This window comes from Leopardus geoffroyi, chromosome D3 (assembly GCF_018350155.1).
Source record: "Leopardus geoffroyi isolate Oge1 chromosome D3, O.geoffroyi_Oge1_pat1.0, whole genome shotgun sequence".
NCBI lineage: Eukaryota > Metazoa > Chordata > Mammalia > Carnivora > Felidae > Leopardus > Leopardus geoffroyi.
Genome location: NC_059339.1, coordinates 64,848,476 through 64,874,169, shown reverse-complemented (window position 1 = coordinate 64,874,169; position 25,694 = coordinate 64,848,476). Strand labels below are relative to the sequence as shown.

Genomic DNA, 25,694 nt, shown 5'->3' with positions numbered 1-25,694 from the left:
ACATATTAGTTTACTAGAAGTGATCATTTCAACAAGTTACCTGCAATTCAACACACTTTGAAGATTTCCAAGCTTTAGAGTTCACCTTTGTAAAATGTGAATAATAATATCTGGACTGCTTTCCTCCCTGGTGACTTTTGAGAATGACATAAAATCATAATTTAGAGAAAACTGTATGGACAAATGTGCTAACTTTTATTGGTTAGCAAGGTTTTCATAACTAGTCAGAAATATGGCAACCGTATAGCGTTACCATCTCTCCTCCTGGCTTGTGGTCTGACATTACTAATTGATCATGTTACTTTCTCCCCCTGAGCTAGGCCTTAACCTCAGAATCCTTTTTAACACAGCTTTCTTAGCTACCACTACTGACTAATTGAATTGGTACAGACAAGAAAAACATTGGCTGAACCCAAATCTAAATCTCTTCTGCTATTTGTATTTATTTTATGTTATTTTTAATAGGTTATATATCCATACGATTCTAAAAGTATTTTTTAAAAAGTGAGCAATCTTCCCTAGTCTTCTTGGTTTCTTCTATTTCTAAAATAAAAATTTCATTCTTTGGCTTATTTATATGCTCTGATAAATATTATCTCAGGAAAAAGAGAAAAATACAGTTAGATAGATCAGAAGGTGTAAAGTTATGAGCCAAGACAATTCATTTCATTGTAATTCTTGGTAACACCTTGCCTGGGAAATCTAATCTGTTAAAATCTAATTGTTTAGCCTATATCCCATACTAGGTAAACTCTATGTAAATAAAAAATGCCCTTGAGTACAGTTAAATTGAATCTAGGTTCTCATGTGACTCGGCCATGTTCCAAATATTAGCTTCTGTTTTCAGCTTCTGAATGTCTTTCTAGCTTGAAATGAAGAAAGAAAATTCATAGAAATAGTATTAACATCACTAACACCTGGGATGACTAAAACACTTAAAACTTTTTTTTTTTTTTTTTTTTTTTTTTTTTTTACAGATTTTTAGCAGACTCTTTTTTGCAAGGCTGGACTGGAAAGGCAGGTAGGCAAGGTGAGTGGCTGAGAAAAATTCCCATGTTCAATGGGGATGCTTTGGTAAGATTTAGACCGATGAAGCAGAGTCAGTGAAAATTCTAGCATGCAGAGATCCATTTTCTAACTCCTGATTTAAAGGTATCATGTGAAAGTGATAGACTACTGTGTCAGGCTGCCTGTGGCAAACTTGGTATAATTGCTATCCCCTTCTATGGTGTCTTCTGCATTGTTGAGAGGAAGTGAGAGACTTCTCTGTGGTTTCAAGTTAGAGTTTGTCAATGAGAGATGTTCACATGTTATTTGGTAACAAGAAAATAATGGGATGTCACTATTCTTTGGAGGTTGTTACAGCCAGATTCAGGGGCAGATGAATTACTGAAGGTTAGGTCTTGGTGAGGTGTAGAGAAGTCACTTGGTTTACTTCTGAGAACTGAGAGATTTGGGACAAACTTCTGAGGGATTGTTGAGAATTGAAACAGTTCTCCAGAAAGTTCTTGAAACTCTCTGCGTTGGTGCTTCAGGTAAGATCTTTAGGGTCAGCTTCCCCAAACTGTGCTTCTAAGTTCTTCTGATAAGCCCCTATTTCCTGATATATTCTTTATACATGGAATAGAGTGGCTTGTATTTTTTGAATGAATTCTAACTAGCAGATTTTTTTTCAAATTGGTTCTGGGATAATTAAACATTAAGGATGAAACTGTCATATTGATTCTCCCATAGGATTATAATTGGAGGCAGTAACAACTTCAGTGCAGGTGGAAGATGGGTCATAGATAGTCCATAATATGCAGTAGCAAAACACTTATTTACATTATCACTTCTAATTTCCTGGAGTTATGTATCCTCAGGAGGCAAGACTTTGGTAGGCTATGTAGCAATAGTAGTAATAGTAATAAAATTTCATGGTGGAAATAAATAGTATAAGAAATGTGGAGTAGAGCCAGCTTCTTTTGAGTGCAATGTAAAGCTTGGAAAAAGAAACTCAGTACCATGGTTTTAAATTAGTTATTCAAGGAATGGGATAAGAAACAAAGACTATGACTTTAGTTACAGTCTTGAGGAATTCTTTATCTTGTAGCCACTGGCCAATATTTCTGAAACCCAATAAAAAATATAATCCTGTGAGTGGGTAATTTGAAATTCAAAGTGAATGTGTAGACTTATCAGGTCTCTTATATTAAAGTTACAGCATTTACCAAGAAGGAATGGAAACTTGAAAATCATGAGGAGAAATCTGGGCAGATTTCAATGAATTTAAGTATCAACACCCCAAACCTGCTGGGCCTCCCTTGCCAGCAGAACCATCGCTATTTTTTTTTCCTACGTGACCACACCATAGTGATTTTAATTCAGGCACTCACCTTGCAAGAAATGCAGACTCTCTTTTAGACCCATGGACTACCTTTCTTTACTTCCAGAACCATAATTAGACTTAAATCCTAGTAAAACCCAGGAGGATAAGAATAAAGCATAACTTATGATTAGAAAGTTCCATATACCCAAGAAGAATTTCAATATTTTGTCAATTTATAGTAGTTTGTATGTAGAAATAGATTATAGGTGTTAGACCAGGGAATAAAGAGTTTAAGGTTGAATTGGCATAATCACAGTAGAAAGTCATAGCCCCTGACCCAATTATCAGACTCAACTCCACAGATCCTGTGATTCTTAAGTAAAGGAAAATTTGTGACCATAGCGAAGAAGGACTCTGCTCCAACATTTATATCATGTATCCTCCTCCTGCTCTTCCTCAGATTGAGTTGTGGTCATTAATAAATGTGATGATACACTGACGAATGCCTAGAATTCTGAGTGATTTCTTGACATCTAAATTAATGCCAATTCTAGAGGATTCAAAATGTCTTTTTAGTCTACAGATGTAAAAAGCAGAAGCTTATACAGGTAAAATAATGGAGTTTTGGCTTAGGTTCTATTTCAAAATAGGTTCAGTGATACCCCAAACACCACTAGTTATGTTCCTAGCTTCTGAATGAGTAGTTGGAATAAGCACACTTAGAAAGTGGCAAAATCTTCCATGTTGGCTTCCTGACCTCTGGAAAGATAGGTACAATGATAAGAACCAAATGGTAGTTTGGTAGAAAACCATAATCAATATAACACACTAGGAAAAATTTCAGAGATTAGTGATATGTTCAGAGATTTGGGATATGCATTCCTGCCTTGCCCAAAAGAGAGAGAATTTGGAGAATAAACGTCAATTTTTGTAAACTTAACCAAGTGGCTTCATCAGATGTAACTGCTCTTTCAGTTGTAGTTTTTGTTATTATTGTTTTGCGCTTGAACAAGCCAATTAAATCCCTGATGTCTGGCATTCTGCTATTGCTGCTTTGGTGATTATTTTTATCTTCTATACCTGTTAGCAAAAAAAAAAAAAAAAATTCTATAAACAGTTTGCTTTTGCTTGGCATGGATAACAGTATAGCTTCTCTGTCTTACCTCAAATGATACCAACTCGTCACAATTTAGCATGCAGGGACCTTGATTCTCTCACCATTACACAGGGAATGATGCTAATCTGTAACATGAATGATATTATGGTGCTTAGAAATGGTGATCACAATGCAGCAAATACCCTAGATAGATGTCTTAGTAAATCATATGGAAGCCACAAAGGTGGAAAATAATGGCCGTAAAAATTCAGATATCTTCCATTTTGAGGAAGTTTTTAGGTGTTTGGTGGTCTGGGGCATATTGAGATTTCCCTGCAAGGTGAAGAAAAAATTCCTGCACCTTGTACCTATCACCTCTAAGAAAGGGGCACAGCATCTCTGGGCCTCTGAATTCTAGAAATAACAGATAGACATGAGTGCATGCTAATCTGACCCATTTATCTGTTACCAGTATTGAGTTGGGCCCAGATAAACAAACATAAAGCTTTCTAGAAGGCAGGAGGTGCTCTGCTTCTTGAGTTATAGGACCAAGTAGATCCAGTAGTGCTCCAAGTGTCTTTAAGAGATAGGGGATACTATGTAATATCAACAGGAGAATCATGCCCAAATCTTTAGGAAACTGGACAAAGTTATGCTGGGATTTTTTTTTTTGTGGGGGGGGGAACAGGGGCACATACTATGATTCTTTTGGAAAGCAACTTCTGTTTTCTACAGGGCTCTGGCAGAGATAGACACTTAATCATGGGATACTAAATTGCTGTGTGACATGATCTACCTTTAATTGGTTACTATGTGACTTTCAAAGTCATTAATCCGGGCATACTCAGAAACATGGAAATAAAATATACATGTTCAGGCTTGATAAGACTCTGAATACATAATTGAGGTATATGAGTATATGACCAAGACTCTCAGTTAATTTATTTTTTATTTTTTTAAATGTTTATTTATTTTTGAGAAAGAGAGGTGGGGGGAGGGGCAGAGAGAGGCGGAGACACAGAATCTGAAGTAGGTTCCAGGCTCTGAGCTGTCAGCACAGAACCCAATGTGGGGCTCGAACCCACGAGCTGTGAAATCATGACCTGAGCTGAAGTTGGACGCTTAAGACCGAGCCACCCAGACGTCTCTATCTCAGTTAATTTTGCTTCATAGCAAGGAATCTCCAAATTTAACAGTTTAAGGGGTGCCTGGGTGGTTCAGTTGGTTGAGCGTCTGACTTCAGCTCAGGTCATGATCTCACACTCCGTGAGTTCGAGTCCTGCGTCGGGCTCTGTGCTGACAGCTCAGAGCCTGGAGCCTGCTTCAGATTCTGTGTCTCCCTCTCTCTCTTCCCCTCCCCTGCTCATGTTCTGTCTCTCTCTGTCTCAAAAGTAAATAAAAGCATTAAAAAAACTAAAAAAAAAAAAAAACAAATTTAACAGTTTAAGATGCAACCATTTATTTATCTTACATCTCTAACGATCTATAGATCACTTAAGTCTTTTTATCTGTGGGCCAGCTTCACTGATCTTTCTGCTGGGTTTGCTCATATGTCTTCTTCTGTCACCTGGCAGCTGAATGATCTAGGTTGGCCTCAGTTACCTGTGTAGCTGTTCACAGGTCATCAGCTGGAACATTTGAGGTGACTTTATTATATATCTCTTATTCAGGCTAGCCCAGGATTTTTCACATGGAGATTACAGAATTCCAAGAAATACAAGTAGAAGCTGTGAGATTTCTGGAGGCCTATTTTCAGAACCAAAACAAAGTTATTTCTGCCACATTCTATTTGATAGCAAGGATATTAAGTTATCCCAGATTCAAGAGATGGGAAAATAGATTCCACCTCTTAATATTAGGAGCTTCAATGTGTCATTGCAATTTTAACAATGTACCTAGACTTTCATGGCGCTTCTTTTTGCCACATTAATAACTCTTCCTCAATCAACATGTATGGCTTCATGGGAAGTTCTCTACTTCCAGCCAATTAAGGAAGAATAAAATAGACCTGCTTTATAAATAATTCTGCACAGTATGGTAGCACCACCCAAAAAATGGGTGAGTGAGTACAATGGCCAGTCTCAGGAGAGTAGTTGAGGATAGTGGTGAAGAGAAATTCTACAAGTGGGCAGAAGTTTGAGTATTTCATTTCTTTGTTCACTTTTTCTATAGGAAAGATGATCAAGGATACACATTTATTCAGGCATGATTAAGCTAGGTGGTCATGGGCTTAGTAGGAAGAAGATCAGAATGTTGGTAATAACAAAGTCTGTGGGAGAAGTTGGTGGAAAGGTCTCACAGAATGCACAGAAAATATGGCGATATTTATGTCCCAATAAATGCTCACCAGATAGTAACTCCTGGTAAGAGGTTCCCCAAGTTCAGGTGGCTGAGAAGACCTACGCTGCTGTGTCAGTTAGCCTCCTTCCTGATACCTCAGTGTTGCTCAATGATTTCATGAACAATGGGCCCATAGTGGCAGGGGTGGAGTTATATATGATGTCAACAATATGGCCTTTATTCATTAAGCCTGATCTATCTGCTACATAGCTGAATGCCAAACCTGCCTATAGAAAAATCAACAACGAAACCCTTATGTGGTTTCAAACAGGTGATTAGATTGAACCTCTTCCCCACCAAGAGTAACAAGGTATCTCTACTAAAATAGATGTAGCCTAGGTTTGTATTTGATTTCCCTGCCCTCAGTGGAATTTCTATAACCATCATTGTTTGTTTTTTTTTTTTTGACAACCAGTCATAGAGTACCCTGCCAGGTAAAGATTCATCAAAAGCTGAGGTGCTGAATGAGGACAAAGGAAACATGGAATGTATGGTGTAAGAAGGAAATTATTAAGTCAACCCTGGATATGTGATCAGCATCAGAAAGGAGAACTTTGGAGTTATGCATATTTTCTTCCTTGCTTTTATGTACTTTACATGTTTACCTATCCTTTCCTTTCACTTTCCCAATCTGCGATTTCTAATATATGTTAATTGTAGGTTAACCTATAATTCAGGGCTTAAATTACAAGATACTAATGGAAATTTTGTCTGAGTCTTAAAATGAAGGGCATTATTGAAAGATGAAAGGACATATAGGGTTTTGTGTCTACTTTTTGGGCAAAGAGTGAGCAAAAGTTGATGATTGTATGATATATAACTGCACTGTGACAGGTCAAAATGATGCTAATACTTTATTTGAAGGTTAAAGTGGGCAAAATAGGCATGTAGGAATGGATGCTGGGTTGACAAATGGTGTCATCTGTCTGTAGTACCGGACTGTCTATTGTCAACTTGGTACCAATATCACACCCTTCTAAGGTCTCTTTTGCAGAGGAAAATCCAATGTCTGCATTTCCCAGGATCTTTTTTCTTTTTTTTTTTTTTAAATTTTTTTTCAATGTTTATTTATTTTTGGGACAGAGAGAGACAGAGCATGAACGGGGGAGGGGCAGAGAGAGAGGGAGACACAGAATCGGAAACAGGCTCCAGGCTCTGAGCCACCAGCCCAGAGCCTGACGCGGGGCTCGAACTCACGGACCGCGAGATCGTGACCTGGCTGAAGTCGGACGCTCAACCGACTGCGCCACCCAGGCGCCCCCCAGGATCTTTTTTCGTATATAACTTTAGTTTAGCATTTTCCACTTACATAGATTTGGGAGACAAAAGAGAAGGAGAAGTCACTATTCTCTGGAGATCATTGCTACCAGATCTGTGAATAAATGTGAGATCTGCAGGAGTTTTCCGGTGAGTTCTTCAGAACTACTGTTTACTGCTGCAGATTGAGATTGTTGGTGGGAGCTTCAAGGAGACTCTTGTGGATTTAATGGAGTTTCTGGCAAGCTCTTATAAATTGTATTTTGGGGATTCAGGCTGAAATCTTCAGCTTTGGCTTCAAGGAACTTTGTTCTCCAAGCTCTTACAAAAGCTGTATAAGCTCATAATTCTTATATAAAACTTTATATTTCCAGAATGGCTTCTATTTTCTTCCCTGAAACAATTGGAAGGATCTATAGTGACTCTTCAGACTGATGATTACCAGTATTGATGAAAAGGAGTCTGTTAGTATAGTTTGTATCCTATAAGGGAGAACATGCATAACAGCAAATACTCTACATTTAGTAAGGTTTTCTTAAAATGAATTTGTATTTAATAAATAGTAATAGAATCTCTACACATTAAAATACATTGTTGAGATGCTACTCATTCAATTTACTGGGAAATGAATCCTTGTATTTGATCCTTGTCTCTCTTAGCTGCCCATGTAACACCCCATCCTAGGGAAGAGAAATAGAAGATTGTGTATTTGAAAACTAATGTTGTAGCTCAATATCGTCACCTTTTTGATAAGAAGTTTGAAATTTAGGGAAAGTGATAGCCTTTGATTATTCAGCTAGGACCAAAACAAGGGCATTCTCAGTTATAATAGAAGACGGTTTCCAATAAAAAGTATCTCTAGCCAAAAAAGTCATAAGTCTACAATTGTTTACGACTATTTTTCCCATCTCTGAAGATTTCTTTTGGGATAAAAAATATTTTTGAAAATGCAGACACCTTGTGAAATAGAGTAGAAGTATGTTAGTTACACATGCTTCTATGTAATGATTTTCTCTCCAAAACTTGACTTAGCTGAGCCAATGCAAATGGTGGACCTCACTGGGCTGAAAGGCAGTGATCTCTCATTCAAAGTGATACTTTGTAGGATAAGGCCAGCCTCATGCAGGGAATGAGTTTATGTAGCCAGGTTTAATTCCAGGAATATAGATACTTGGCTGTTAAGAAAAGGGTACAGAAAGGAAACTTGGGAGAAACTTCCCAATGGTATATTCAGCCTAAATTGGAGGTTTGTCCACGATTGGCTTTGAAAAGAGATAGGAAGCATTATAAATTATCAAATCAAAGGAACTGTAAACATTGAATAGTAAAACTACATCCTCATGTTACTACCTTCATATACAACAAATGTTCATTTGCTGTCTATCACATTTCAGGAAGTGTTTTATGTGCTAAAAGAAGCCTAAGAAGACCATGCAGTGAATAAAATAGCCAGCCCCTTGTCTCATGGAGTTTACATTCCAGTTGCTATGCTGGATGTATGAGAAGAAAAAGATAAGGTGTCCATATTCAAGAGGCTTATAATTTTCGGGGGAGACAAAGATAATATGACCAAAAGAAAATACAAGATTAGGTTCAATGATTCAGATGATATGAGAAAGACAAGGGATAATTTTTCCATGAAGAAGGCTGTGGAATAGTCCAGAAGAAAAACCTGCATGAGTACGTGAAGCAGTTGTACAACTGCTATGAATACTTTGGTTTTCATATTTGCCGTAGCAGCCCTCAATATATTGGGGCAAATGGTTTCAAAGTGGAAATTTAAGTACCTTGCCCATGAAATAAGTATACTGTCAGTTCATTCTATATAGATGCTCAAAATCAGTTATTTCTCTGAGGCACTGGTGGTACCTTGGAGGCTCTCCTAGGTATAGAGACCATGCCTAGAGTCTAACTTGGCAGTCTGGTCAATGTCTGGCGGGTAAGAGTTGCTTCCAGAGGAAACTGGGAAAGTTGAGGATTCTCTCCACACTCCATGGGCTAACAGAGGAGAGAGGTGAAGCTCAATGTGAACAGTAAAGACAATAGAGGCCAAGAAGGTATCATCTGGCTATCCAGGTCAGATCTAGAGTCCAGGAGGTCAGAGAATTGATGAGAATGAATTCTCCAGAATGCAAGAGATATTGAAACTGGGTTGGTATCCTTGGCTGACTTTCTTTCATTTATTCATTTGTTCTTCCAGCTATTCAAAATGCACTGGGCACTGTGCATACTACTGCACCATCTGTTGGGGGAAAATGAAGAGGAACAGATACATTGCCCTACACCTTGATAAGCACCTGCAACACGTGCATGTGCGGGCTGCTGGAGGAGTGCACTGGAGGAGCTTTCATTCTTACCACTGTGTGGGTGGGCGAGGAAGAACAGGTGTGAGCATTTGCCAACAGAGGCACCCATAGAGCCCCCAGGTGTTCATGCTCCTGCTTAATGTCAGGGCCAAGGAGAGGCCTTTTGGGATTTTCTTTTGGTAAGTAATTAATATACGCTTCAAGTTAAATGCCAAGAGCATGAAAAGACCTCGCAGGTGCTAAGTGTTATTATAACATATTAAAATAATGAAAGCCTTACTCATCTTGCTTTGCCTAGCTTAGTGGTTATTCTCAACACCGCCTGCAGGTTAGAATCACCTAGGGAACTTTGAAAAAAATGCCAATGCCCAGGCCTCATCTCTAGATATTGGATTTAATGGATTTTTGGTGATGCCTGAGCAAGGGGGAGGGGAGGGAAGTGAAGAAACTTCCCAGGTGATTCTAATGCACAGAGTTGTGATCCAGTGCAAGCAACTCAAAGTATTCTTTTCATTTTCTCCTTTTCCTAATAGTTTTCTGAGACTCAGCTTAATTCTCATCTCCTCTGTGAAGTCTTCCCTGATTTGTTCATCTCTTTGTAAACTACTGAACTTCACCATCTGTAATACTCAAGAACTTTCTGACCAACATGCTGAGCTACTTAAAAGATCAGGGGCTATAACTTTTATTGCTCTTGCATCCTGGAAATTTGACTCTTAGATTTGGTTAAATTATCCAGACTGTGGGTCAGAAGTATAATTGTTTTTAATGTCTGTTGATGCTTTACACAGAAATTGGAACATTTCATAGAATATTAGTGCTGCAAGGGAACTTAACGAGCCCTAATCAGATCCTCCTCATTCTATAAATGAAAATATTCAAGGGCAAATCATTTCTCTAAGTTCATAGCATTGCTGTGTCCCTAGTCATAAATTCTCTGAGCACATTCTTTCCGATGCCTCAGAGGTTCTCAGGTCACACTTTGTGGCATTAGAAGAAGACTGGCACAATATTATACTTTTCCTAGAGTCCTAATGATGATAAAAAACAGAACAGAAATCAGGCTATCTAAAGCTCAAGATTTAAGTTGAATGAGTACTTGAGTCCCTAGAAATGCAAGTAAAATGAAGAAGCTGATGTTTAGGTTAAATAGTTCATAACCATGGGCAGTTTCATCCCCAGAGCAGCATTTGACAACGTGTACAGACATTTTTTGTTCTCACAACTGGAATGGGTCCTATCTGCATCCAGTGAGTAAAGGTCAGAGAGCCTGCTAAATATTCTGCAATATGTAGGATAGCCACCCACAACAAAGAATTGTCCATCCGTGAATGTTAATACTGTCAAGGTTGAGAAACCCTGCAATAGATATTTTTGCCGACTTAGGAGAGAGGGCAAGGCCAAGGACAAAGAAGAGAGAGCCACTGTTAACTCCAAACAGAATGGCCTGCAAGTATGGTAAGCTGGGGTGAGGCCTGAGAGAAGCATTCTGTGATAAGGTGGAGGTCTTGACGGATGCAGTGATATATGCATCATGTTAAGAATTCTTACAAGGAGGCTCTGAGTCTGTCATTCAGAAGAACCCATTGTCTTATGCCCAAAGTCCTCTGCAGATAACTTGTGATTCTTTTTCATCTGAAAGCCATCCACCTGTTCTGGAGCTCCAGCATTAAGCTCAGTATTATGGACTGAATGTTTGGATCTCTCCCAAATTCATATGTTGAAGCCCTAACCTTCAATGTGACTGCATTTGGAGAAGAGGCTTTAATAGAAGTAATAAAGGTTAAATGAGGTCATAAGGGTGGGGCCCTGATCCATAGAATTAGTGTTCTTATAAGAAGAGACACTGGAGAGGCAGCAGGGTGGCGCAGTCAGTTAAGCATCTGACTTTGGCTCAGGTCATGATCTCATAGCTTGTGAGTTCAAACCCCATGTTGGGCTCTGTGCTGACATCTTGGAGCCTGGAGCCTGCTTCAGATTCTCTGTCTCCCTCTCTCTCAGCCCCTCTCTTGCTCCTCCCCAACCCCTCCCCTGCTTGCAGTCTGTCTCTGATTCTTAAAAATAAATAAACATTAAAAAAATAAAAAAAAAAGAAGAGACAATGGAGCTCCATCCCTCTTTGTGCACTCAGAGGAAAGGCCATGTGAAGATTGCTGTATAAAAGCCAGGAAGAGAAGCTTCATTAGAAGCAGAACCCTTCCAGATCCAGATCTGGGACTTGCAGCCTCCAGTACTTTGAAGAATGAATTTCTGTTGTTTAAACCTCTCTCCACCCTCCTGTGTGTGTGGTATTTGGTCACAGCAGCCTGAGCAAACTAAGATATTCAGGAAGCCTGGACAATTAGAAAAAGAACAGAGCATTATTATCATCTCCAAAGTTGCAGAAAATGTCTTATGGGGAAAACAGCAAGAGAATGAAGTCCTGGCCTTTTCCCAATGAATACTATTAGTGTGACACCTCTACCCCAACCCCTTCACCCAGCTCTATCTCCTAACGACCCCTTTCCAGTAACACCCATTTCCAAATGACTGTGGTCTTATGCTGGTCCTCTTAGATGCTCAAGCCTATTTTCAACAGAAGCACAACATATTGAATAATGCAATTAGGAGATATTTAAATAAAATAAGGGTAAACTACTTTCATGGCCTAAGGATAAGGTATCAGGAACCAACCATTAATGATATTAATTTGTTTTCTTAAAGCCTTTAGTGCAGTGTTTTTAAAAACTGGGTTTATGTAAGAATTATTTAGAATGTATGTTAGAGATTCAGATTTGTGGACCCATCCATCACCTGGTCCTGGTTTAGTGGATTTGAAACAGGGACCCAGAATTTGTTAATAAAATCATGGGGATTTCAAAACAGGGGATCCACCAATCACAGTAAGAAACACTGTATTCATTTTTCACAAGGGATTTTTCAAGGGCTGTGGATTTTGGAAATGGAGAAGAAAAAAAAATTAGGAGGTGGAAGAAAAGGAAAGGGACTGGGAAAGACTGGGAAATAAAAAGGAAAGTGAGATATAGTTCTGATATAAATAAAGAGTGAGGGCACCCATGGGGAAGAATTGCATTTTAGGGCAAGTCACAGTGAGAAGGGATGAAAGCTACTGGGACTTTGTAGCAAGAAGGTCCAGTTTATTTGGTCTTATAACTTGCTCCTGAATTCTGGCCTCGGCATTTGCAAGTGTTGGTAGGGACAGCTATTATTTCATTCTGTCTCTCAGTTTAAAACTTAGAACCAGCAAAGGGCCCTCTATAGATCCTCTCTTTGGTTTACTAGGAGTATTCAGGAGAAAAATTTCAGGAAATGTAAGTGCAAGTGAGAGGATGGGAATCAGGCCAGATGAAGATATGTTGGCAGACATATTCCATAGACATATCCCATAGACATATTCCATAGGATATCCTATGGGCATATCCCACAGACATCTGCAACCAGACTGTGCCAAGAGAATGAAACTCTCAAGGGAAACTATACTATGTATCCACACATTCTGTGTTCCTTAATGTTTGTTGAACCTAGGTGAAATCAGGTTTAAACAAATGTCAATCACTAAAGGGAGGTGGTTGTGTTTAAATCTGGGAGAGCTGTGGATGTCTGGGGGAAACCCACTTCCTGCCTCAGTCATGGTGGTGATGGGACAGTGGAGAGGGACTACAGAGTAGATACAAGTATACTGGATTTCTATTGCCAATTTTGTTACACTAGAAACTAGATTTCCCAGAATCTCGGGGAATGTCTAAGGTTTTCTGGGTTGGGTTCAAAAGTGAAGTTGCATGAGATTTGGGAGGTGGATATGAAACAGAAAATGAAGGTTGTCAGTGAGAAGTGATGAAAGATAGACACAGAGGTGCACGTGGGTTTCAATTTATTCTTGATCTCAACTGGTGGACTTGCTGACCAATAGCATCCATGGTCTGCCATCTTACCCTTTCCTGCAAACTCACAGAGGTAGTACTTACACAGAGCCAAATGCCTTCTGCAGACATCTACAGCCTTCTTCACAGTTGGACTACAGCATCTAGACACTCCTAACCTCCAGATGTTCCTGTAAGCTCCAATTCATTCAGGCATACCATGCTAGTTAAGGACCTTTCTCTCTGACCCTTCAACTCTAAACCTTTACTTTTCCAGTGACTCCCTCAATCACATAGGGTCTAATCCTTTTTTGGAAATTCCTTATTCCATGACAATTGTGATGATACTATTTCCTTCACTAAACCCCGATTAATACAACCTCATATCACTCCTCTCCACTAACCCTCCCAACATGCACAAGCCTCATGGGCCTTCAAAGCACAGAGACCATTGGGGAAGGGACAATTTCCAAATATCCTAAAGAGAGCTCTTCCTGTAAGTAAGAGTGTCTGCATCTGGGAACCATCTCTTAGTCAGTGCTAGAGAAAGGTAGGCTGAGTAGAGCTATTACTTTGTAACAATATGAAATTAGAGACATCCCTCAGTTTATAAAGAACTTGGATTGAGACACACAGCCTTCAGAGATGATTGTAAAAACTGCTGAGCCCACATAACTGTCAGTGACCTTAACCCTGAATATAAGCTTGGAACACTAGGTGAAGAAGCCTAGTGACAGACAGGTGGATGTGCTCTGTCTGGACAAGCCACCCAGACAGAGAAAATTGCTTTAGAGGAATGATTGTAAATGCAGGTGTCAAAGAGACTATCAGAGGGTGTGAAAGTGGCAACTTAAAAGATAATCCAAGGGGCATCTGGGTGGCTCAGTCTGTTAAGCATCTGACTTCCACTCAGGTCATGATCTTGTGGTCTGTGTGTTCGAGCCCCATATCAGGCTCTGTGCTGACAGCTCAGAACCTGGAGCCTGCTTTGGATTCTGTGTCTCCCTCTCTCTCTCTCTGCCCCTCCCCCGCCTGCACGCATGTGCTCTCTCTCTTTCAAAAATAAATAAACATTAAAAAAATTAAAAAAGAAGGTAATTTAAGATGCTCCAAAGACAAAGAGAGACCTTCTACAGGGCAGATAACACATTACTTTCCCTTTTCAAGGGACTGGAGATTTCAATTGCAGCATGCTCACAGCCAAAGGAGACTATGGAGAATTCTCATTTTGGGTCAGTAATACCAGAGGTTGGGGGTACTGTGTCCCATCATTCTCATGGGGTCAGTGCTAACAAAACTCTGCTTTGGATTGGTAGTCTGCGGGACTTGGGACGTTTCAGTATCCTTCCCAGACAGAAGTAGATGAGCAAAGAGAGTAGGGATAGCCACAGCTATGACTGAACTTTAAGTTAGTAAGCAAAATCCATCCTTATTTTGTTAACAGAGCTGTTTCTATTCTTTTCCTTTTCTATTTGTTTTATAGAAAATGCTCTATGTGAGGATTTTGAATTGTACTGAGGCCAGGCTGATGAGAAAGTATATTTTTCCAGCTGCAGACCAATGGGTAGACAAGGATCTGGATCTTTCCTGAAGTTCTGTGGCAATAGCATCATTTGCCCTTCCCACAATTGGTGGGCATCATGACTGCACTACATGTACATAGAGGGATGAATATTCAAACTCAACAAAGGGCAGCTGAGAGTTCCTTCTTCTTCTCACCTGGTGAGAACCTCACAGTTTTTCTTTCTCCTCTCTCCTTTGGAAGCTCTCATAGGAAAATTCTCTCTCCTCTTCTTCCAGCAAGAGAAAAAAAATCACTCAGTTCAAAGGATCTGAAGGATTAGCCTGAGGTCCAAACCTGTGTGCTGGCCCTGCCTTTAAGTGCAATTATCTCCCACCTGCTGCTTCACTCAATTATCAACAAACCTAAAAATGTCTTCCACCTTCATCCCGAATGTGACAGTCCTCCAAGCAGCTGGCTAGCTGAGGGCAACAGCTGGATGAGCCTAGGAGGTGCTCTGGAGGGATAATGTTATCCTGTGATTATCACACCTTCTTCTTCCAGGGGCACTGCGACTTGTAACTATTGTCCTTCTTTCTGCTTTACATGTAAATAAAGGGAGGGGAATGCCTTGATTCCCTTAAGCTGACACTTGAAATCATGTTCCAACTGGGAGATTGAAGCTTCCAGGTATCTTTAAAATGCTAATGAGCTCTGAGATGTTCATTGTCAGGGGCTTCCAGGGGAGTTCTGCTGGTGCCCAGGGTTGCTGTGGATGGTAGAGAGCTCTGTCCCTATGTTCCTATGTCTTCCTCTTTAGCTCTTTCAATTTACCTGAAGACTGGCATTGTTTCTCTTTATCCTAGATTCTGGTGCCACCACCAGACCAGTCCTCTAGCCCTCCAGCTCCCTTAGATAATCCTGTACAATATATGGTGGCGTGAAAATTTTGAGGCAAGCAAAGCTGATCTTGAGTTCATTCCCATCTGGGCTCATGGAGGCAAGACCTTTATAGGGGATGGGACTAGCAAAGACAAAAGTAGAAAGTGGAAAACACTGAATGGTGGAACCTGGGAAAGAAGCTAAACTTTAGTCCACAAAGAAAAAGCAGGAGTGGGAACTCAGTCAGGGTCAGACCCTGCTTCACACAATAGAAGACCCTGATTCCAGTGAAGACTGGCATTTCTGAGATCACTAGGGCCAGAAGTAGACTGGAGCTGATGAGAAGAAAGTCATGGGATCTAGTGCTGGTGACCTTCTGAAACTGTCATACGGACAACTTTTCCCAAGAGCAGGGCTTCTCTGGAGGGCCTGAGTTCTCTTTTACCTCAAGGAAGCATCTCTATCAATCTTAAAAGCCCAGTACTCAGAATTCTCACAATTTTCCTCTCACAGACTTTTTGTTTTTGTTGTCCACTACCCTGATTGTTTTTTCACCCAAAACCTGCAGTACTAAGACTAGAGTACTAAGACTGGATGCTAAGCTTCTGCTTGGCTTCATACAGACCTGCTCTTCTTTGGAGATGATTTTCACACTTTCTCTCCCTTTTCAACAGTAATAACCTTGGGTGGTCATTTAGTGCTGGGTGTACTTGCTAACCCAAGAGCTGACTGACTCACTAAAAGATGTTAAGGGCTTTTTGCATTATTATTGCATTTGCATTTAATAGAGAATTCCCCTTCCTCAAAACCTGCCCATGTGCCCCTCTCCAATCTTGTCCAATGGGTGTTATTTATTTCATCTACTAGCTCAAAGACAATACTGAAGTGCAGAACAGAGCAGCACTTAGCTAAAGAACTTTTCCCAGGCCAGTGGAATCAGGCAGTTGGCAATTCCCAAATCTGTTTGCAGACAGTGCTGAAAGTTGAGATTAGCCTAGCTGCAGGATTGGATACAGCTTTTGGATTGCTTTGCCAAATATGGAGTAAAATGACTTTGGCTGCTGTAAACTCCAGCTTCAATGGAGACAGAAGAAGTCTCTCTTTCTCACATCTATTCGGAGCTCCTGGGGCCTAACAGTCAGTGTTTGGCTTAGAAAGGGATTCAGTATTTTTTTTTTTATTATAGTTTTGATGTCAACCCCACTGCCACATGGGAAGGCTTCTTATGTTCAAGGGGCAGCCACAAGCAAGGAAGAGCAATCTGTTTTTTTTTTTTTTTTTTTTTTTTTTTTTTTGGTCCCTGAGGTAATTTTGAAGGAGACAATGTTTGTGTTTCCAACTTACCCCTCCACTCTTCAACTTCCATATCTCCTGTGTAAGTGCCCATATATCATTCTCATGGACTTGGGATCTTAGGATGTCCTTGTAAAGGAAAGCAATCTGAGAATCACCTACCTACATTAAGTACTCAGAACTGAGTATATTATTCCTTTGAAGGCTATCTAGATTTTTTTTAATTTTTAAAAAATGTTTATTATTAAATAAATGTTTATTTATTATTGAGAGACATCAGTTCACTGAAGCTCCAATTCACACTGTTGGAATTACTGATAAAGCAATGGCTTCTGTAGATTGTTAATTATTATTATTTGATAATACAGAGGATCATAGAATTTTTGTGGGAAGTTAGGATAGGAAGAGGAAAAGGGAAGAGCAATGAAGCAGAACAATGGGAGGCCCAGAAGATGGACATACAGGTGTTTATATGGTCATTGGTTAACACTGCTGAGTAGCATTAAGATATGATCTTCTTTGATTTCCACTAACACCTTGAAGTCAATATTTAGGCATCAATGCTGTTTAAAAGATAAACTCACAAAGATAACTACCATGACACTTTATAAAGTATAATAATTTTGTTGGAGGATTAATAGTAGTGTGGACATTTGAGACACAATCATAGAATAGAATAGTTTTAGCCGTTTGTAGAATGGAACATTGATGGGATGCACATGGACCCCAGATGAAATATATCCTGTGCTCAATGTTAAAAAGCAAAAATATTTCCACTGCAAACATTTATTCCTGGCACATATAATTCTGTTGAGAAAATGTTTTCTGTCAATAACACATATCATAATGGTGGTTGATGTTTTGAGCTGGAAGACAGAACCCCAAGGATGTGTGCAACATGAGAGATAAACACACAAATACTATGAATACTGGTTTTTTTTGCTCAATTGGCATTAGAAAAACTTGATTCATACATCTATAAATATTTAGATTTTTTAGGTGATTGTGTGTGAAAGCATCAAAGTTGTAATAATATCTCGTGTTAAAATGAATCATTTAAAAATGCAAATTGACTTATTTACCAATCAATGTTCTTTTTTTGAACTTTGCCTGTTTAGCTGTAGCAGTTCAGGTGACTGTTAATAATTCACACTTTCACTTTCAGTCTGTATGAGAGTTCCAGTCATCATCATTCATTTTAGCCATTCTGTGTTGAATCTTACTCTGGTTTTATTTATTTATTTTTTTCAGTTTATTTACTTATTTTGAGAGAGAGAGAGAGAGAGAGAGAGAGAGAGAGAGCAGGGGAGGGTCAGAGAGAGATGGAGAGACAGAATCCCAAGCAGGCTCTACGCTGTCAGCACAGAGCCTGATGCGGGGCTTGAACCCACTAATGGTGACACCTGAGCCAAAATCAAGAGTCAGACGCTCAACTGACTGAGCCACCCAGGTGCTCCTTATTTTGGTTTTAATTTCCAATACCCGGATTTCTAATAAACTTGAGCACCTTTTCATATGTTAATTTGTCATTTCAACATTTGGATTTTAAGAAGTTCCTCTTGAAATCTTTTGCTCATTTTCCTGCTGTCTTTCTTATTGATTCAAAGAAATTCTTTATGTATGCTGGGCATGAATCTTTTTTAGATTGATGTATTACAAATATCTTCTCACTCTGTGGCTTTCCTTTTAAATCTTATTGGTTTCTTTTTATAGGCAGAAAAATTTAAATTTAATAAAGTCTGATTTATCAGTACTCTTTTGATTTTAGCTCTTTTGTTTCATTTTTGCCTACTTCAAAGTATTAAATATATACCCCTATGATTTCCTCTAAAATAATTACTGGTTTTATGTTCACGTTAAGATATACAGTCCATCTGGTATTGATATTTTATATATGATATATTTTTGTCCACAAACATCGTTTATTGAAAAGTCTCTTTCCTAAGGTACTATAATGCTATCTTTGTCATAAATTAGGTGATTTTTTAAGATATGGGTCAGTTTCTACATTCTCTGTTCTGTTCTACTCCTTTTTGTCTGTTTTACTACATTTTTGCCAAAAGTGCACTTTCACAAGATAATATTATGTTTTGCCATCTGGAAGTACAAATCCTGCAGCTGAAGACCAAGAAGAGGACTTATACACCTTCAAGATTACCAGAGTTATTCTTATCCCTTCCATGACCATAAAGAATTAGAACAAACTTGTCAATTTACATACAAACACACACGTGTTGTGATTTATTTTTGGATTAATGTGAATCTCTAGACAATTTGGGAGAATTAATATCTATAATATTGGTTCTCCCAATCCGTGATCATGGTATATTCTTTGGTTTATATAGTTTTTCTTTTATTTCTTAGTAATGTAGTTGTCAGTGTTCACATCTTACACAAGTATTGTTAGGTTCATTATTATGTATTTTATATTTTTGATACCATTATAATTTTAAATATTTAATTTTTAAAATTTGTTTGCTATAGAAGTACAGTGGAAATTCCTTCAAATATTGTTTTGCCCATTATTTTACTCTTTTTCTTCTGAGTATCCAATTATATTTTTCTTACTATGTTCACATGCTTGATTGCACTTTTCTGTATATTCCATTCTTGTTTTCTGTATTTCAATTTGATAATATCTATATTTTAATCTTTATCCATATCTATATCTATATCGAATCTATCTGTTCCAGTCTGTGTCTTACTGATTTTTTAACTTATCTCTTGGATTCTTATTTTCAGGTATTTTTATGTATTTATTTTTTTGATGAAAATTTAATAGCAAATAGCTTTAGTTCATATGAACCATGTTTTACACTTAAAGGGAAAATACAGTGCAGAAATTACAAAAGGCGATTTATTAGGAAGCAGGTAAAAAGGAATAAACATAAAGCTGTACTAAAAGGCAATCAGCTGGCAATACCATTATGAGTAGCCACTAAGAGTGGGCAAAACCAGACAGCTTACCAACAAAATGACATGGAGTCTACTGAATAGGACCCAGATGAAAATTTGTGACAGGACCTTCCCCAGGCCTGCTGGACCCTGCTGCCCTGCCAGACCTCTCTGGGGCAGGTACCTGCATCTGTGAACCATCCCCCCATCCTCAAGGACAGGCCTTATAGCTCTAGACGCCCAGCTTCACAGGCCGGCAGGGCCCAGGCTGCCTGGAGAGAACAGGGCCCTCCCACACAGGATCACAGCTCCTGGACATCCTCAGGTACTTTATTTTCAAGTTCTGGAATTTCTATTGATTCTTTTTTTTAAACTATAAGTTCTTGAAATTTTTTTTCTACTTTTAATCCATTTTATGCATATCTTTGACTACTTAAAAAACATATTTATCATTTTAACATCAATTCTTTTATTCTTCTGAAGGCATTGCTAGATCACCTGTCAGTTTATTCTTGTGTGTTTTTTTCTCAATTTTTCACAAATTCTTGTGTGTTTTGTCCTCAATGATATCATTCTGTTGTTATTATGTTTATTAATTTTTAATAGTTTTTTAAAAATGTTAATGAACTTTAAAATTGCATTTATTAATTCACTCAACAAATACTTATTGAAAATCTATTACATAACAGGCCCTGGGGAAATAGCTATAAACAAAATAGATAAAGCCTTTGTCCTCATAGGGCTTGCATTCTAATTAGGAGAAATACACGATAAACAAAAATGATAAATATATATTGCATGGTATTGAGTATTATGGAGAAAATGGAGTATAAGTTGGCCAGAGATGGATACTCTGCTGCAGTAACATTTGAGCAGAGACCCTGAAGAAGTGAGTCCCAGGAATATCTTTAATAAGAACATTCCAAGCAGGAGCAACAGGATGTATAAAGGCACTGAGGCAGGAATGGGCTTGTATTTTTGAGAGAGACAGTGTAAGCAGGGGTAGGGCAGATAGAGACACAGAGAGAGAAAGATCTGAAGCAGGCTCTGTGCTGATAGCAGAGCCCCAGTGCTGACTTGAACCCTCCAGTCATGAGATCATGACCTGAGCTGAAATCAGATGCTTAGCCAACTGAACCACCAGGCACTCCACATATTTAGTAATTTTTTATTGAATGCCTGATATTGTGTGTAAAAATTGTTAGTAACTTCATATGATATCTTCTTTCTGAGAGGATTCAACCTTTCCTCTGCTAGTCTGATTCAGTCAGTGGTAGCTGATCATCTTTACTCCAATCAGGGACAGGCTTCAACTGAGGGTGGGTTGCAGTTTTTAGAAAGCACAGTCTTCCTTGTTTCACTCCTCTCCTGGGGTGCATCCTTGAAGAACTTTCAGTCGAACTCTAATCTTTCTGTCTTTAGGACAGACAAAAACTACCCTAGTACCAAGAGTTCTGCTCTGCTTTTCAGAGGCTCCCGATTATCTTCTAACTTCCCACCCTGTGTTACCTCAGAATTTAGCAAATATCAGGGTGCCTGGGTGGCTCAAGTTGGTTATGTGTCTGACTTCGGCTCAGGTTGGTCTCATAGTTTGTGAGTTCAAGCCCCACATTGGGCTCTGTGATAACAGCTCGGAGCCTGGATCCTGCTTTGGATTCTGTGTCTCCCTTTCTCTCTGTCCCTCCCCAGCTCATGTTCTGTCTCTCTCTCTCTCTTTCAAAAATAAAGCTTAAATAAATTAAAAAAAAAGACTTTAGCAAATATCTTGAGGGAGAAGTCAGATATGTATGAATTTTCTCAAATCTCTAAGATGGTCTCTTCAATCCTGTGAGATCACCAAATCGGGTAGTAATCTAGTTCTCTGTAGTGGTCTTCTGACCAGGTGAAGCCTGGCCTGACTCTTCTTCCTCTTTTCCTGTCTCCAGAATCAGCCAGTGTTAGTAGGGAAAGAGTGGCTACAGATCACGAGCCAATTTCTCTGTAGTTCTCACTCTGCAATCTTGATTAGTCTAATTATTATTGAATCAGCAACTTCCTGATAGCTTTAAATATATGCTTTTAGAGTTTATAAGGCCTTTCTATTTATTCTTTGGGAAATCCCACAAGCTACTCCATCCTTCTTGGAAGAAGTCCCTCCATTCATTCTTAAATGGATATGTTTATTGGTATTGCTCACTCAGCAAGTATGACTTTGACCTTCTTTCATTCCTTATCTCCCTCTTCTAATAGCATATAACCCATGTTTCAAGATATGCAGATCACAGTCTATTTCATGATTTTCCTTGGAGTATCCTAGCAGTCAGTGTGGGTTACTCTCATAAGCCTTTTCTGAACTTTATATGTATATGTATATGCATATGTGCGTGTGTGTGTGTAATCTCACTCTTGATTTTCTTTACCTGTTCTTCAAATTATGAATTAATTCATGAGAGAAAGATTCCTGAATGTCAGAATATGCTGGACACATTTATGATGCAGTTTTTAGTATTTCACATTGATCATGTCTCTAATAAGCAGTGCATCCTTGTTCATACATAAAAATAAAAACAGAACAAAACAAAAAACTTTTGCAGTTGTATAATCTTTCAGGTCTGATTCTCTTTCCTTCTTCTGAAAGTGGAAAAGTGGTTAATGATTATAAATATTCTCCCTTAAAGGAGTGAATTTAGAATAAAAGATAGGATAAGTGCAAGGGAATCTGAATAGTGTGTGTGTGTGTGTGTGTGTGTGTGTGTGTGTGTAATAAATGTAAAGAGGTTGTTTATTATTTATGACCTCTATGATTTTATGTCATATTTGTTCTGTTCCTATTGAGCTCATAATGCCCTCTTTGCTTATCTTTGGACTATCATAGCAGTTTTTCTCTAAAATGAAATACAAGCTCAGGAAAGGGCCCTATAGACAATCTAGTATAGTTTACCATTCAATTTACAGATAATGAAACTTAATCAGCAAATGTTACTTTCTCGAGGAACATAGTATATTAATAGCAGTTGGGGTAAAATGCACTATTTTTACACATTGTTTTAAAATTTTAATGTTTATTTTTGAGAGACAGAGAGAGAGAGAGAGCAGGGGAGGGGCAGGGAGAGAGGGAGACACAAAATCTGAAGCAGTCTCCAGGCTCTGAGCTGTCAGCACAGAAACTGATGCAGGGCTCAAACTCATAAATCTCTAGATCATGACCTAAGCTGAAGTCAGATGCTCAACCAGCTGAGCCACCCAGGCAGCCCTACACATTTCTCTTGTATTTTAGTGTTTTCAAAGTGAGAATTCTTGGTTTTACTTGAAGTGTTTCCCCAAATCTGACAGGTGAAACTTAGTAGTAATGCAGAAGTACAAACTTTAATTTTGCACATATACCTGTGTTGGGGGTGAAATTATCCCACTATAAAAAATTGTTTCTCAGAGAATATCCCTTGTTTTTGCTTATTCATTAGTTATTTTTAGGTATATAAATGTGTGTGTGTGTGTTTGTGTGTGTGTGTGTGTGTGTGTGTGTAAGATCTCTGCATGGTAGTAATTTTGCTAATATATTAGAAAGGAAGAGAAAACTATCCAATAACATACTGATTTTTAGACAAGAGTAATTTGAATAAATTTAAGAATGGAATGTGGAGCCATGACTGGAAGGGTATAATTTGAAATTTTCAGTTATAGTTTGCAACATATTAAAGGGGATACTATGTGCTATTCTGGCATTCTAGAACTTAGGGGTTTCATATTCCTTTTGATTGTAAATGGTCTTCACTACTAATTAACTTTTGTTACTTTTCTGGATGTTCGGTTTATCCCAAAAGATTGCTATCTCTTAGAGAGCAAATATAATATTGTATTCTCCTCCAACCCCCCTGCCTTTGGGGTTAAGTTTATGTTCATAATATGACATTTGTTCATCTTTGCTGATTGAAGGAATTCTTAGTGATGTTCACATTGTTTCTTTCTGCCTTTGAGACACATGTGAAAATTAAACTTACTGGCCCTTTCGTGGTTGGATGGGGTCATGTGACTAATTCTGGCCAATGAGTTGTAGGAAGACTTGTATGCCTCTTCCAGGACTCTTTCACCAGAGCACTCTCTCCCAATGCCACAGTCAATGGCCGTCAGTCACTGGCTGTCAACATCCAGGTGATGGTTATTGTGTCAGCCTGGGGTCTGAAGCAGACATGTAGTGGAGCAGAGCTCTCAGACCATCCAAGATGGACATGTAGTATGAGCAAGAAATGAAACTTTGTTGCTCTCAGACACTGAGGTTTTGGAGGATGTTTGTTATCACAGCACTATTAATCCATTATGACTGATACACTAATAGACATTACTTTTGAGGTTTCAGTTGCCAAATGGCTCTAAGAAAGAAACACACATGTGGGGATAACCACATCACTGGTTTATTTTCCTGGCTCTGGAGACCAGGTAGAATGGACATTTGGTCTCTTACTCTCGAGGAAGTGTGGTTCTATCAACATGTAGTAGATAGATGTGGAACCATGAACTCATAGAAAATAAGAATGTCTTATTAGTGTCTCCAGGATTGTGTACCTTAAGATACTTGAGTATCTTTACCATGGACTTAGAGGCATATATTATTAATGATGTAACACCTGAGATCATACAGTCTTATATTTTAATGCATTCCCTAGGCATCAGTTTGCTTCCCAGAGGCTATCTATAAGTTCATATTTCTCTATTGCATTCTAAAAATACTTTTCCTAAATTCACTTTATGCTCTCAAATCACACGGAGTGAGTATATTTTACAGGAAAGAAACCATCAATTTTCAGGCAGGATATCCTGATGTTAAATGTCTTGATCACTTCCTCTTGCTATTTCTTCTCCTGTGTTTAACATTCATGTATTTGGCAATGTCTTCACCTTTTCCGTTACTCTCAGCTTGGCACCAGTATGTCTCTAGGGCTCTGATCAAGCCCAAAGATTTCCTGGTTTTTATGCCTTTTTAGATTGAGGCCATGCAGTAGAGGCACAGTAGGAGGTTTTCCACATGGAAGTGCTGATGATGGGTATGTGCAGGTCTAAGAGGTCTCCTCTAGAGTCATTCCTGGGAGTTCCCTGATGATTAAAACTATGTTGGTGGGATACAGGCAACTCCAGAGGGAAGACAGACAACATAGGCAACTAAAAATTACATAGGAGAGAAGGGAACATGTCATTTCAGATTCCTGTTATCAATTGTCATTTTTCTTGGTTAAAGTCATGAAAATTTGAGGCCAACCAAAGAAAAAAATATGCATTGGCTGCTTGGCAGTTTTTTTTGTGTGTGTGTGTGATTATTCCATACTTATTGAGAAGCAAAAAAATATTGACAGCATTATAAGGCACTGTAGAGAAGACATACAAATTAGGAACAATCTTAATATTGTGGGCTTACATTATGTTTAAAGAAATTCACACTTCTAAAACAATTTTGATATAATAGGCAAAACGCATCACTCAGTCATTCAACTACTTCTTCATTTAACCATTAAGCAAATAAATATGGAGAATAACATATGGTGTTCGAAGTTTTTGGAAAACAGAAAATTTATAGTAATAATGATAATAATTCCTAATGCTAACATTTATTAGGTACTTTTATGTGAAAGATAGCTCTGTAAAAAGTATTTTATAAGAAGTGGTTCATTGAATTCTCAGTGCCTCAGTTTCCTTTTCATTCCATCAGCAAGGAGAGGCCAGAAAGACCTTGTTGATTGCCTAAGGGCAACACAGCAGGTCAGTGGTAGCATTGTGAGGTGATCCAGGCCATCTGGCCCTTAATCCTGTGTTGCAAACCTCTACACTCTACTGTTTTCCCTTGTTCTATATGGAATTATCAGAAAAAAATGAGAAGATCCATGTAATGGGTCCATGCCTGGAAAGAAATCGGGGCTTTGAGGATATTGATGGAGGAAGTAAGAGTCTGCCTTCTTCTAAACTTTCCACTTCCATTTGTGTCTCAGAT

The 25,694-nt window shown here is 38.6% G+C and overlaps 1 long non-coding RNA gene across 1 annotated transcript in view; it reads left to right on the top strand.

Annotated features, from left to right (window-relative positions):
• Positions 1-974: 974 nt before the first annotated feature.
• Positions 975-25,694, top strand: part of LOC123588106 — a 28,479-nt gene continuing 3,759 nt past the window's right edge. Inside the window, exons 1-2 of the long non-coding RNA XR_006707702.1 lie at positions 975-1,030; positions 9,202-9,486. This is a non-coding gene — a long non-coding RNA (uncharacterized LOC123588106). The remainder of the gene's footprint in view (positions 1,031-9,201; positions 9,487-25,694) is intronic.